Raw genomic sequence first — 15,653 nt, 5'->3', positions numbered from 1 at the left:
TTGCAAAATCTCATCGGTTCTTTATTTTAAACGTTAGATTGGTACATGACATTTACTTTTTGAAGATAATTTCATTTAAATGTTGACCGCGGCTGCGTCTTAGGTGGTCCATTCGGAAAGTCCAGTTTTGGGCAACTTTTTCGAGCATTTCGGCCGGAATAGCCCGAATTTCTTCGGAAATGTTGTCTTCCAAAGCTGGAATAGTTACTGGCTTATTTCTGTAGACTTTAGACTTGACGTAGCCCCACAAAAAATAGTCTAAAGGCGTCAAATCGCATGATCTTGGTGGCCAACTTACCGGTCCATTTCTTGAGATGAATTGTTCTCCGAAGTTTTCCCTCAAAATGGCCATAGAATCGCGAGCTGTGTGGCATGTAGCGCCATCTTGTTGAAACCACATGTCAACCAAGTTCAGTTCTTCCATTTTTGGCAACAAAAAGTTTGTTAGCATCGAACGATAGCGATCGCCATTCACTGTAACGTTGCGTCCAACAGCATCTTTGAAAAAATACGGTCCAATGATTCCACCAGCGTACAAACCACACCAAACAGTGCATTTTTCGGGATGCATGGGCAGTTCTTGAACGGCTTCTGGTTGCTCTTCACTCCAAATGCGGCAATTTTGCTTATTTACGTAGCCATTCAACCAGAAATGAGCCTCATCGCTGAACAAAATTTGTCGATAAAAAAGCGGATTTTCCGAATGGACCACCTAAGACGCAGCCGCGGTCAACATTTAAATGAAATTATCTTCAAAAAGTAAATGTCATGTACCAATCTAACGTTTAAAATAAAGAACCGATGAGATTTTGCAAATTTTATGCGTTTTATTGTTTAAAAAAGTTCTCAAGCTCTTAAAAAATCACCCTTTAGATTTCTTCAACTTTTGGAAATTGTGAAAATTCCTTTGTAATTTGCATCAAATTTAATACCTTTTCTTTTTTTCGAAAATAATCTTACTAGTATCTGGAATCGGATTCGGATGATCTTCCATGAGATTTTTTTTGTTAATTAATAATATCAAAATGAAAACTTATGTATAGTAAAAAAGGAGAAGGGTGAAGATTCGAGTCCTTCTTCTTGTCGATACTTTTGCGTAAAATTTTAATTTTTCGCTGTTTTGTGAATTTCCAACTTTTCCCTGTTTGTTGCTCCTTAGTAGCGATATGATACGAATAGTGAAAGCCATGATGGATAGAGTGATGTTTAACGTCTGAGTATTTGGTACGTGTTGAGTCCCTTCGTATCTCGGAGAGGACTACGGCAAAGTGATGGACTCTCTTATCTCATGTTTCATATTGTTTTGAAAGATGTGATTGGAAGATCGAGGATTGACAAGAGTGGTACGATCTTACGAAAGTACTTAAAGCTTTTCAGCTTCACTGACGACGTTATCATTGTCACACGTATACGAAAACATACATTGAACTGAAATCAGAAGCTCGGCGTATAGAGCTGGCTAGAAATTCGTCGAAAACAAAATACAACAGAAGAGATTTTAAAGCACCGGACAACCGTCATGCTGGTTGGTAAACGACTGGACAATGCGCAATTCTGGCACCAATGTGATTCTTAGCCTCTTGTCCGTGGTGCCGGCTGGGGTACGAGTAATTATAGGAAAGATCGGGTAACCAACCCCGGTGGGACCTTGGTCGTATGCTAACAGGGAAGGGGGGGCTTGTCTTCTTTTTACAGAGTGCAAGCCTACCCGAGCGTCTGTTCCCCATGTTGGGGCGGCTCGAAACAGCGTCTGTTCTCCATGTTAGGAGCGGCTGATTACCATCCTTGTGTCAGTGTGGGACTCTGAACAGTTCTGACACGATGTCCCTTCAGCGAGAAGGGGGTTGGTGCAGGCCTAACTAGCCACCCGGAAAAAGGAAGTTACGAATAATCAAGGAAGAAATACGATTCGGAATAATCGGCAAAGACCTACGCGACGAAGTAAGAACTACGATTGGAAGCTTGGTACATGGAACTGCAAATCGCTTGGCTTCACAGGATACGACCGAATGCTGCATGATGAGCTTCAAAGACGCGGCTTCGATGTCGTAGCACTGCAGGAACTTTGTTGGACGGGACAGAAGGTGTGAAAAAGTGGACATCGAGCGTACCTTGTGCTAGAGCTGTGGCAGAACCAGCGTTCTAGGAACGGGATTTGTAGTATTGGGCAAGATGCGCCAGCTAATCAGTGATAGGATGTGCGTATTGAAGATCATGGGCCGTTTATTCAATTACAGCATCACCAACGTACACTGCCCACATGAGACGAGACCCGATGACGAGAAGGGAGCATTTTACGCACCTTACCTTACCTTATTTACCTTACCTACGACAGCTGTCCACGGCGAGATGTAAAACTCGTCATTGACGACATGAATGCTCAGGTAGGCTGGGAGGCAATGTACAGGCCTGTGATCGAGCCGGAGAGTTTGCATGCGGTAACAAACGACAACGGTCAACGATGCGTAAACTTTGCAGCCTCCCGAGGATGGTAGTTCAAATCACCTTCTTCCCCCGCAAAGATCTCTTTTATTCTCATATATGAATGTGTGGTGTTCATCAAATAATTTTATTTGAAAAACAGAAATGTTTGTGCATAAACTAATATAACCTATAGAATGAAACAGTTCCCAGATCGGATGGGTCATCTCTGTGAACATTATTGCAGGTAAAATCGAAGTCGGTTCGACAAAAGTGAATAAGATCCATTTTTGAGAATATGACAACAATCCCCGGTTGTTTATCGAAAACCGTGGACCAGGAAAACTCAATTAGTTTTTTTGGCCGTCTACTGACAGCGACTACAATATTGACAACTACAGTACAAAATGGTTAACATACTTTACTCTATAATTCCGGAACCGGAAGTCGGATCCAAATGAAATTCAGGAACTTTGTATGGGGCAGTTTTACCTTTCATTTGATTCTAAGTTGGTGAGAATCGGTTCATTCGACTCTGAGAAAAATTAGTGCACATATTTTCATTTTTCATTTCACCTTGTAACTCCGAAACCGGAGGTCGGAATCAAATAAAATTCAGGAACTTTGTATGAGGTTAAAAGACCTTTCATTTGAATATAAGTGAAAATCGGTTCAGCCATCTCTAAGAAAAGTAAGTTCAAAAAAATGTTACATACATACATACACAAACATACAAACATACATACATTTTGCGTACTCGACGAACTGAATCGAATGGTATATTACACTCATCCTTCTGGACCTCGGTTCGAAAGTCGGTTTTACAATGATTGCATAACCTTCCAATATGAGAAAGACAAACCCCTTAGTTGAAGCTGTAATTGTGCTGGTTCTCAGTTTTTTTTTCAATACAACCAGCTCAGTTTATTCCGTGGAGAACTCAATACCCATTTGAAGAGCCCGTGTTGACAAGTTGTCGAGGGTATCTTGTAATGGTCCTTGAAGATCGGCAGCTTTGGGTTCTATAATAGACACAACACTGTCGTCGGAAAGTTGTCTTAGCATACTACGTGTGTTGACACATTCATCGATATCATTTACGTAGAAATTGCACCAAAGGAGACTTGAACATGAGCCCTGAGGAGGATCCATGTAACTGATTCGTATTGTCGACAAATCACCACACGCGAAATACATGTGTTCTCCAAACAATAGGTTATACAAAAAGTTATTTAAACTGGTGGAACCTGTTAATGCAACTTCTCACATAAGATATTTATAGAAACTGAGTCAAAAGCCCCCTTGATGTCTAGGAAAACTGATGCCTTTTGTTCTTTCCGAGCAAATGCAATTTGAATTTCTCTTAAGAGCAACGCAAGACAATCATTCGTTTCTTTACCCCTGCGGAAACCAAATCGCTACCGTGGGGATCGGGAATTAGCTTCCATATGCAATATAACCGTATCGAGGTCGAAAAAATCGATAAATCCACTTGATCTTGCTGGTGGTGCAGGAAGAAGAAGAAGAAGCCTTGGTATTACATTCCTGTAGTGGAATTTGACCTTCTGTTTCAACAGACTTCGCAGCCGATTCAGAGTGTACAGAACTAGTGCATGGCTGGTGCTACGATTCTACTGACACTACTAATCCTTCCAGGTCGGGGCTCGAACATACGACAACTGGTTTGTAAGACCAGCGCCCTATGCATTGAACCGTCAACCCGGGACATGGTGGTGCAGGAATCCATGTCATTTCTCTGAAGACAACCCCAGAACGTCCTTGCAAGTCAGACTGGGATCGGTGATCACGTCGTCTATCTTGACTTCACGAGCTGGGATGTACACATGATACGATAGCTTCCATTGAATGATCTCGAGCTGAAGCTTGTCTGGGCGCACTTTGTCCATATTCTGAATAGTAGTGTATCGCTTGGTCAGGTCTCTCGATAATTGGAAAATGTTTAATTTTTTTATTTGATTTGAGCCTAATAAAACCGTACCCGGTCGGGAGTGCAAGTCCTTCAGAGTAGTTTTTAACGCGAAGGGTTGACGCTATTAATGGTTATATCTATTTTGTTTTGTAATATTATTCCCTAACTGAAATTCAGAAATCCTAGATAGCTAAAACCGATTTGATGAGGATTTTTCAATTCATCAATGAATTTTAACATTGCATTTTGGATTTAATCGGTCTTGTTCCCTACACAACCCTGTAATTTTTTGCTTTCGTGTGTTCCGCCTTATAGTTGTACCGTTACATTTATGCAAGTAAAATATTGAATGTTTGTAAAACTCACACAATCAATCAACTAGTACGTGCGGTTGTCGATATTCGAATGTGTGGAAAAAGCAGTTTTATTCGTATTCACTTCATCCGGTTATGTTTTTGACATTACCTATTATTGCTGATACTTTTGGTTTCGGAAGTATTGAGAGATATGCGACGTAAGCGCTACAGCCCGTGAACTAATAGAATTATTCAGAATGATTTTTTTGTCAGAAATTTTCAGCCCTTCAAATTCGAGTTATAAATAAAAACAAGTTATAAATAAAAACACGGTGAGCGACACCTTATAGTTGTACCGTTACATTTATGCAAGTAAAATATTGAATGTTTGTAAAACTCACACAATCAATCAACTAGTACGTGCGGTTGTCTATATTCGAATGTGTGGAAAAAGCAGTTTTATTCGTATTCACTTCATCCGGTTATGTTTTTGACATTACCCTCCCGCTTTTTTTTATTCGCTCATTTTTTCAGAAAGTAACCAAAGATCGAGCTCAAATGTATTATTGCTGATACTTTTGGTTTCGGAAGTATTGAGAGATATGCGACGTAAGCGCTACAACTCGTGAACTAATAGAATTATTCAGAATGATTTTTTTGTCAGAAATTTTTAGCCCTTCAAATTCGAGTTATAAATAAAAACAAGTTATAAATAAAAACACGGTGAGCGACACTTCAGTGTTCCATGAAGGAAAACTACTGAACGAAAATAAACCTTCATTCTTCTACTTCACGATGCCGTGATCGGATTCTCCCTCACTTTTTTAGTTTAAGTGAGCAACCCTGTATTAGTTTATTTGATAAACTCGCAATACTAATGGCTGAGTTAGAATCTTATAAATGTTTTAGTGTCACGGCAGGAGAAAGGCATTATCACATCACTAAATTATACGTAAATGGAAACATTAATGACATGCGGAAGGGTCTGTGAAGATTAAATCACATAGACGCATACACGGATACAGAGAGGAAGACACATAGACATACTATAACATAAAATTAATTACCAATTTCTACCAAAACTCTAAGCGTATTTATCTATACCGGGAAACCGATAAAATGAATAAAGAAACTCGTCTGAACTGACGAACATTTTTGGATCTTATGAATACATAACAGTAATATTTGTTACACCACTCTAATCCGTTTACACCTAACATTAACAATAGATTTCGCCACCTCCAGGTAAATATTACACTTACAACATTTCTGAACAAAATTATATCAATGCATTAATCTACTACCCCGAGGCCACAGATTCAGACTAATATATAGCCTATTAAAAACATTATTCAATTAATAATAGTTTGTCAATATTGTTTTCAAAAAACTACATACATCCATAACAATTCAATGTAGGATATCATTGAAAATAATGTTAAAGATATCCAAACTTCAATTAAAATGTGTATATAAAATACATCGAATATATAAACCATGCAGACGAACGGAAGACAGTATACTATTATTGCTTAATGAATGTGCTAAGGCGTGTTGGAATAATAAAAGTTGGTTTATACTGTACACCGGTATATCGGAATAAGCTGACAGTGGGAGAGTTTACATTATTTGTGAGCGAGAGAGTGGTTACAAATAGAAGATGGTCGATGAGTCGTGAGTGTACTAACATCAGGGACTGGGTGTGTTGATTTCGCTCATTCCGTCATTGACTGTGCCGCCGCCGTCGTTGTCGTTTCGTTGAAGATTGGTGGTGAGATCATACCCTCTTTTTGTAGAAAATATGTGAACACATAGAGGAAACCAGACAGGGTCATAGACAGTGATTTAGAATATATTGAAGTGAAAATGCGTTTCAGAGGCAATTTTATTCTCAAACCCTGTAACTGACTGCAAATTTAGTCACTGGATTTCATAGCTTTTAGATACTGGAGTACTACCATTTAAGGAAGTACTTGATGTGCAGCCCGGTGACCTAGCTCGATGGCCTAAATATACAAGAGTGATCTTCAGTAGAAGTAGAAGGCGTTTCTGATGGTGATGAGATTTAATCTATGGAAAACCTTTTAAGAAGACATTTCAGTCTAATCAAAAATGAGTTTAAGTGATTCTTTACCAATCAAAACAATCATCTTTATATATATATATATATATATATATATATATATATATATATATATATATATATATATATATATATATATATATATATATATATATATATATATATATATATATATATATATATATATATATATATAATCAAAATCGAAAAGCAAATAAAAATAAAGAAAATCTATGTTTTAATTTCGCCTATGCTTGTACGTTGATATTTATCAGCAAATAAAACACATGAATGTCCAAACGATCGAATAAAATTGAAATATAAAAGTTGTTCAAAGAAAAAAAGAAGTTATATGTGAAAGGAAAAACGTAGAATTTTATTTTTGGAAGTCATTAGTGTATAGTGTGTGCTGTGTTTGTCACATATGTGTATCCAATTTTCGTTCGCGGTGGCGTGTATTAAAAATACCGCAGAGTTTAACAGTATGGTACGGCAAATGTCATACGACTGAAAGAGTGCACAGCGCGAGCAAATCTCGTTACACGTCTCGAAAACAGACGAATTATAGTTGCAGAGCTTTCGGAGGCGTGAAATAAGCAAGGCACCAGCATACGGATCAGTAAAGGAAATCTACAAAACCGACTGATATTCTGAAAGAAATAGCGTTGCAGTGTGCAGTAATAAATGTTAAGCAATAAATGCTGTTTGAGTCAAAATCAACTGCAAGTAGTGATTTATAAACATGCATTAACAAATCCAATCTTATTTGTACTGTTTCGGAACCTAAAAGATTTTTGGTAAGTAAACTGATTATATGATACTGTAAATACAAACTAATCCGGAGAAAGAATATTAAATACATGCATTTTTGGCCACTTTTCTGTTGACATCTACCTACTAAAATTATATGAAATGGTAGTTTTTTATGCAGTCCGTGTGCAAAAAAATAATTATCAACCATTTTAAACTGTTCTACATGAAACATATATATGAGCTGGAGTCTAATTTTATTCAGAGCTTTATTACAGGAACAATTTGTTAAGTTAATACCATTCATTCGAACGGCCTATCGAATATTTGGTAAACCATGTCACATGCAATAATAATTCATGCGTAGATAAAGAAAATACAACGGGTGTTTTTTTTTTTGGAGGCTTGTTTTTTTCAATATGGATAACTCTATTTTTTTTTTTTAACAATTTTTATTCAGGCCAATTTGCGTATAGCTTTACGTGGCCGATTTACCCATGTTTTTGTTACATAAAATTATTTTTTTATTGTTGGATCTCGTTGTCACCCTTCTTCTAGGGGGAGAGGAGCTTCCATTTCCTTCTAGCGAAGATTGGAGGTCGTTTTGTCCGTTACTCGTATCATCCATTGCTATATCGTTGGAGTTGTGAGCGGTTTCCGTTTCCTTGTTTTCGTTGTTGATCGCCGTCTTGGGTTCATTTGCAGTTGCCGCAGATGCGCTTTGTACATTGATTGCAGTTGATAGTTGGTTAGATGGTGAAGGTGTTTTTGAAACAGGAGCACTGCATTCACTAGTTTCCGTTGTTGAGCGGTTGTCCTTGTTTTTGTTTGTTTTGTTTGTTTTCGCAGTTTCAGTGCAAGGTTTGCCGTAGTGTGCAGGTTGTTCACAAAACTGACATGTAACCAATTGATTTTCATACGTAATCAACGTTTTACACGGATGTATCCCGTCTTGACCACAAATGATGTAAGATGGAATTGCTTTACGTAGTTGCATACGTACCACTCGCACGCCATTCCGGATACCCGGGAAAAAATTCCGCCATACTTCCTTTTCGATGGAAAGAACTTCACCGTACTGCGACATACATTCCCGAACATACCCCTCGCTGGTCTGCGGGGGAAGGTCATGCACGCGTACTTCTATGGCATTGTCCACCATGTACACAGGGATTTTATATTTAACATTGTCATGATCAATACTGTGCACCCCGTTATTAACCGAAGCAAATGCAATTGCATCTTTTTCACGTTTAAACATAATGTACACACAGTTCGACGCCTTGTTGAATTGAATCTCACTTACATCATTAACGTTTAGATGCATTCGTTCCTTAAGCAAGATTTCAATTTCGGTTGCTGCAGGTCTAACTTTGCAGCGCTTGAAATCAATACAAATTGAATTTGGCCTTGTAGGCCAAGTTTCAGGCTTTGTTAAATCGTATTTGCCCATTTCGTACACTCTATTGTTCACTGCACTGTATTGTCTTCGTTTCTGTCGTCGCGACCGTAAGAAATTTTGGACTGCGTCCGATGCGATGCGAGCACGAACTGGATAACTCTATTGTCTGTTGTTGTTGTTTTGACAGTGTAAAGTGACATCTCTACTCAGTATTGCTTGGCAAATCATCATGAATAGATTAACTTCAGAACAACGCTCCCAAATCCTGGAAATTCATTTCCAAAATTAGTGACCAATTCAAATTATCTTCAGTGATGAGGCGCATTTTTGGTTGAATAACACATGGATCAATAAGTCCCGAGACTAACAATGGAAACAACATTTTTTTTGCAAAATTTTTTTTTATTCATCAACATAATCATCTTTTAGGGTGATACAATGGTTCCAACGTTTTTCCAATTTTTCAATACTATGTTTATAAAAAAATTTATCTTTCGCTTCAAAATAAGCTTCAGTTTCAGCGATGACCTCCTCATTTGAGCCAAATCTTTTTCCCTGTAGCATTTTTTAAGATCAGCAAAGACCCAGTAGTCACTGGGGGCTAAATCTGGCGAGTATGGGGGGTGGGGAAGCAGATCAAAGCCCAATTCGTTCAATTTCGCCATTGTTTTCATCGACTTGTGGCAGGGTGCATTGTCTTGATGAAAATGGATTTTTTTCTCTGCATGTGCGGTCGTTTTTTTGCGGTTTCCTCCTTCAAACGCACCAGTAAGTCAATATAATAATCACTGTTGATCGATTTACCTTTTTCGAGGTAGTCAATGGAAATCACGCCATGCGTATCCCAAAAAACTGACGCCATGACTTTGCCAGCTGACTGCTGCATTTTCGGACGCTTGAGGACGCTTGAGGCCTCAGATGACTGCCGCTTCGACTCTGGAGTGTAGTGATGTATCCATGTTTCGTCCATGATCACGTAACGACGCAAGAAATCTTTTTTGTTGCGAGTAAATAGCGATAAACTGCTTTCTGAATCATCGACTCGTTGCTGTTTTTGTTCCATCGAAAGCAATCGCGGCACCCACTTGAAAAAAACCGTTTTCATGCTCAATTTTTCATGAAGGATAGTAAATACACTTCCATATGAGATCTGTGTCATCTCAGCAATCTCACGAAGCTTCACTTTACGATCTTTCATTATAATATTTGTCACTTCACTCACAGGTCTACCCGAGCGTTCCGCGTCATTTGTGTCGGTACGACCACGTTTAAACTTGGCGAACCACCGACAAATCGTTGCTTTTGAAGGACAAGAGTCCGGATAACATTTTTCAATCTATTGTTTCGCTTGCACGGTGTTTTTACCCATTAAAAAACAATGTTTTATCAAAACACGAAGCTCTCTTTTTTCTATTTTTTAAACAAACTTCAAAACGACTTTACTCCAACTTCGATAACTCAGCTGTTTTTGGTCAGATCGACTTAAATTTTTGACCCGTTTCAAGCAAAGGTTAGTACTCTAGAAAGACGTAGTTACTGGTTTACTACGAGCGCCATCTCTGCTTTAGTCTCGGGACTTATTGATCCATGTGTTATTAAAATGTTAAATGTTAAAAATTTATCATTAAAAATATTTATGGCCATTTCATAATTTCAAACTTCTAAAAAACACCGTTTATAATACAAAACCGCATAATGTTGTTCAGTTTATCATATTCTGAATTGGAGATGCTCGGGTACAACACAGTTGACAACAAATATTGGAATGATCCGTATATATCTGTAATGATTCCCGATGATGTGATTTCAGACTTTAGTCTTCGAAAGTAATTTTGATGGCGAATAATACTTTGTTCGCTTTTTCCACGTTATTTTTTCTTTGTGTTTTATATTTTTTTCTCGAAATATCTTTCTTCTGAAAATCATTTGGGTTTTTGTTGGAACAGTATGCTTTCGAATGCTTGGCATTTCTCATATAAAAAGGCTATGCAATCTCTATCAAAACCGACTTTTGAACCAGAGCTCGTAAGCCCGAATGTCATATATCATTCGATTCAGTTCGATGTAAGTAAACGCGACTGTGCATGTGACGAAAATTGTATTCAGAAAGGGTTACTATTGTATTCATCGTATGCGAGAAAATATGATTGCGATTTTCAATGTTTTGGTACATAAAATGGATATAGCCAATAGATGGCTTTTGATCATGACGACAGTTTGATGGCAGAGATGTACCGGATGCTGTTAGTAGGAACGATGTGAAAACGAGCTTGATAGGTTGCTGGAATCTCAAAAGAGCTCTCTCTTGTATCTAGACCATGGAAGCGAAAGCATCGTTTGAATCATTAAGCAATTCTGTTCTTTAATGCTCGAAGTGCACGTTAGGGACGGCTAGACAGCCCCGATCACCGGACCATAACGGCCTTGGTTAAGCGTCAAAGATCGGTAAAAGAGACCCGTCGCTGTGATTATACCTTGGGTTGTCACAGCTAATTTGTTAAGAAGGACGTCGTCGCAGATCCCGATTAAGATTATTTCCGTCAATCCAATCTGCTGCGGGTTTGCGGACACCGTTTTCTATCGAGGAATCACGCTGTTGGAGTGCTCTCGACCCCGGACGAATCCATCGCTGTGAACGCCATCTATACGATCACCAGTTTAATTTCTTATCTTCCAAACCTTCAATCTTCTGAACCAACCAATTGTATTTCAGAAATAAAACGTCAATACGAAATACTTGACCTATTTGAAGAGTTTTCCATAATTTTTAAAAGACCCAACAATCCACAAGGATAGCAATAATGCGACGAACTGCAAACAGTACAGACGATTTCAATTCTTTGCACGAGTTGTTAACCAATAAAAATTCTAGGTAATGGTTCAAGAAACGAATACTGGGTAGTGGTTCAACATGGCTTCCTTGGTGAATACTTGATGTATTGTTAGATTTGACTCCATGACTTTTGTGTATTTTAGACTTAAATGATAAAGATTATAGTCCCATAAGTAACAGTTTAATTTCATCCGAATTTGATCCAAAGTTGATGAACAAAAGAATCGGCTTCGATGTAGAGGTCCTAGATTTACGGTCCCTCAAGTGCTGGAAATAGTCAACCTTCTTTAAATAGAACTCATTGCGGCTGAACCGAATTTCTCAAACTTAAATATAAATATAGTTCCATAGGTGACAGTTAAATTTTATTCGAATACGACTTTCAGCTCCGATATTATAATGATGAATGTATTCCAATGTAATTTCAAACCGCATTTAAAGTGATGAGGCAAACAACGGAAGAACTCTTGGAAACAGTATAAAAGCAGTTCCAATTCTTAGGTCTTGTTATTTGATGGTTGATCGAACCCACTATGACTATACTGGCCTACAAGACTTCTCAGAGATAATTTAACGTATTTTGAAAACTTAGATTCAATGGAAGGTCTTAGAGTTCCATGAGCAATTTCTAAATTTCGACCAGATCCGTCTTCCGGTATAAAAACTTTTTGAAACTTTGCTGTTCAAGTTTGTAGATTATGTAGGTTGATAAGCTATCAAATCGACTGCGGCCGTATTAGTCCCCAATTTCCTGCTCGGGAATTACCGGAAGTAGTGATAAAAAATTAGACGCAGAGAAATTAAGTTTGTAAAATTTATCAAATTTGACAAAATTAAATCTGTGTTGATATTGTACATATTGTTGATAGAAATTACCAAACAATATGATTTTTATTCTTATTAAGCTTGTTCGTTCCTGTAAATTTCTTGACTAAAAATTTCAAAATAAATTTATTTTGGAAAATCAGTTTGAAATGGAAAAACTTTAGAAAAAGTTAATATTCGTAGTGCTTTAAATTTACAAATTTTTTAGTTGTGATGAATGATAAGATACTAAATTAAAATTAGTTATTTGAAGTAATGCTTTCATTCATTTGAAGTAACGTTGTCATTCATTTTTGTTTGTTTTTAAGAAAGAAATTATTTTTCAAACTAATTTTCTATATCACCACTTTTATTTCGATATTCATTTTACAAGTCCCAAATGTCTTCAAACTACTTTTTAAGCTTGCTGGAATTCCCAATTCGATCGTCCCACGGCAAAGACGGTCATTTACTTTTTTTCACGAATTACCGGATGACTTGACTCTTCACAAAACTTTCAAGTCAAAACCACAATATTTTTATTTTATTAGAATCTATGAAAAAATTCGATCATTACAGTATCAAAAAGGAATAGAAATTTCGATTACAGTATCAAATTAGTTTTTTGCTCCCTCAGCTCGATCAAGTTACTTTTGATATCTTTTGCAAAGAAAACGTGTTATAGAACCCTACGCATACTTGCGCTTTAATTGTTGAAAGAACCCGAGAAAAATAAATCAGCAGATAAAATTTCACGTATGAAATGCGTTCAAACTTTTTTAGTTATCCGAGAGTGAAAGAAATCTTATGGTTTATAAGACACAAAAACAAAGGCACAAATCTCCAAATATCAAGGGGAACATGCCATTTGAGCCAATTTGTTCTGATTCCTGATTCCCGAATTTTGTGTGGATCTGATTTCTGGTCCCGGAGTTACGGGGTAAAATGTGCAAAAAAAAAATCTAAATTTGTGTACCAACTTTTCTCAAGCAAAACTTCTATGTTCATTCATCTGGAGCTGACTTCCGGTTTCAGAAATATAGGGTAAAGTGTGTTAAAAATTTTATACCATCATTCAGAGGGGCGAAACAAAATACGTAAACAAATTCTGAGCTGACCTCAAAACTAATTCATTCCATAGTCTTTGTCAGTACACGGCAAAACAATTTGATTTCGGCTATCCTGGTTCCCAGTTTCCGATTCCGGAGGCATCGGAAATTGTAATTATTTTCTCAAACAGATCTCCCTCATTTTTCTCAGCGATGGTTTGACCGATTTTCACAAACTGTGGTCTTCTACGGAATTCCTGAACTTCATCCGGATCTGACTTCCGGTTCCGGAATTATAGGATAGTCATTTTCTCAAATGGATCTCACTCACTTTTCACTCATAGTCATTACTGTCATTTCATCCGGATCCGACCTCCAGTTCCGAAACTATAAGGAAATAACTTGACTTTCCTTTTAAATTTTTGCACCTTCCCCACCTTTTGAATGATTCCTGCGCACGGGCCTGATTTAGTGCGATGGTGCAAAATAAAGAAAATTTCTTCTTATAAATAAACGACATAAATTAACATTAGAAAAATTCTCATTAATTCGACTTGATAACTGTTCACAAATTGAAAAGGTTATGTTAGTTTATACCCAAAAAATGTTATGTAGAAAGGCATTCAAGTAATATGAGACAGGCATCATCCCATCACTAGGTGGATTGAAGAAGGGGTTTTCGTTTGCCTTGACCAAAATTTTGATTCATATGGAATTGGTTCAAAAGAATCATATTCTTGCTTTAAGACCCGCCCCTTAGGTTTTGAAAAATCATTTATTTTTTTCTTTGTATTTTCTTATAGTAAATTATATCAAGAATACTTTGTGAAATTTTTTACCCTATCGGAACAAAACTCTGGAAGATATGGACCTTTCTCTTTCCCTATCTCACACTGCAAAGAGGCAAGAGCTCGGCGCACAGGCTCGAGCTTGCATGACACAAGATCAGAGCATACCAATTAAAGCTTCAAATCGTTTTATGGTATATTTTGTCTTGCTGTCTACCAACAACCTACCCCTAGCAGGCTACGCATAGGACTGAAACGTTAGCTATAATTTCGCTTCTATTAATAGATTCGCGTGCTTCCAACAGCTTCGCTTTTGCATCGGTTGACCAATCAGAGCGATGCTTTCCCTTTGATATATCACTTACTCCTTCAAAATCCTCGTCTATGACAGGGAAATCCGGTATGCCGGAGATTTTTAGCAGACAAAATAGGACACTGTTCGCTACTAATAAAAATTTCAATCATTTATAATTGAAAATACGTGGCTTGATACATTCAAATCAAAACGTAGAAATATTTCCAATCAAATGATGGAATAATATTAATAATTAATACAAAATAGGCTGAGCAGTAAGTGTTTGAAACCTGACCACATTTCTACGTGTTTTTTCCCTTGAGCATCTGATTTGCACCCCTACATAGAAAATAAAGATGTGTTCCACATCAAAAAATCAAACAAAAACGTTGGGGTCTAGAAATACATCTACTATAGCTATGCTGCTTTAATTTATGACATCTGATTAGTCTGCACTGAGACACAGTGGACACCGCAAATCATTATTTCTAAGAAGAGTCCTCAAAAATGCGTCTTCACCGGCTTATTTCTCAATTTTTTTTTCACGAAAAAATAACGAAATGTTGTTCGAATGATTCTTTGTATTATAAAAAACATTTGAATATATTTTGTTAAACGATAGCTCTAATAAAATTCGCAAATACAGTGTTTTTTTCAACGATAAATGAAAAAATCTTACCGACAATGTAAAAGCGCCGTGTCAAAAACGAATTGATTTAACGTCATATTATTTTAACACTCGAAAATATCAAGTAGAGAAAATGTCCTCTGCATCTTAGAGCTAAGGCAGTTCGCCTTATTAAATATATCGTTGAATGAAAAAAAAAGTTGAGAAGACACATATGTACTCTATTTTTTCGATGCCTCATATAGAGTGGAATATTTGTAATTGCTTCTAAATAATGAGCTATTCAATTGATTATGCTGTGATAGATGTAAATATGTTTTCTGCTTTCCGGTTTAACAAATCGATTTTCATTCACGCTAACATTCATAACCTGC

General features: G+C 37.1%; 1 protein-coding gene across 8 annotated transcripts in view; it reads left to right on the top strand.

Moving 5' to 3' along the window:
* Window positions 1-6,327: 6,327 nt before the first annotated feature.
* Window positions 6,328-15,653, top strand: part of LOC131440552 (serine/threonine-protein kinase par-1) — a 94,774-nt gene continuing 85,448 nt past the window's right edge. For 4 of the 8 annotated variants that reach the window (XM_058611929.1, XM_058611928.1, XM_058611930.1 and 1 more), the window contains exons 1-2: window positions 6,330-6,418; window positions 7,006-7,527. The gene's annotated coding sequence lies outside the window, so the exon portion shown is untranslated. The other 4 variants (XM_058611926.1, XM_058611927.1, XM_058611924.1 and 1 more) reach the window with 2 other exon arrangements.

This window comes from Malaya genurostris, chromosome 1 (genome assembly GCF_030247185.1).
Source record: "Malaya genurostris strain Urasoe2022 chromosome 1, Malgen_1.1, whole genome shotgun sequence".
Lineage (NCBI taxonomy): Eukaryota > Metazoa > Arthropoda > Insecta > Diptera > Culicidae > Malaya > Malaya genurostris.
This window is presented reverse-complemented; position numbering and strand designations above follow the sequence as displayed.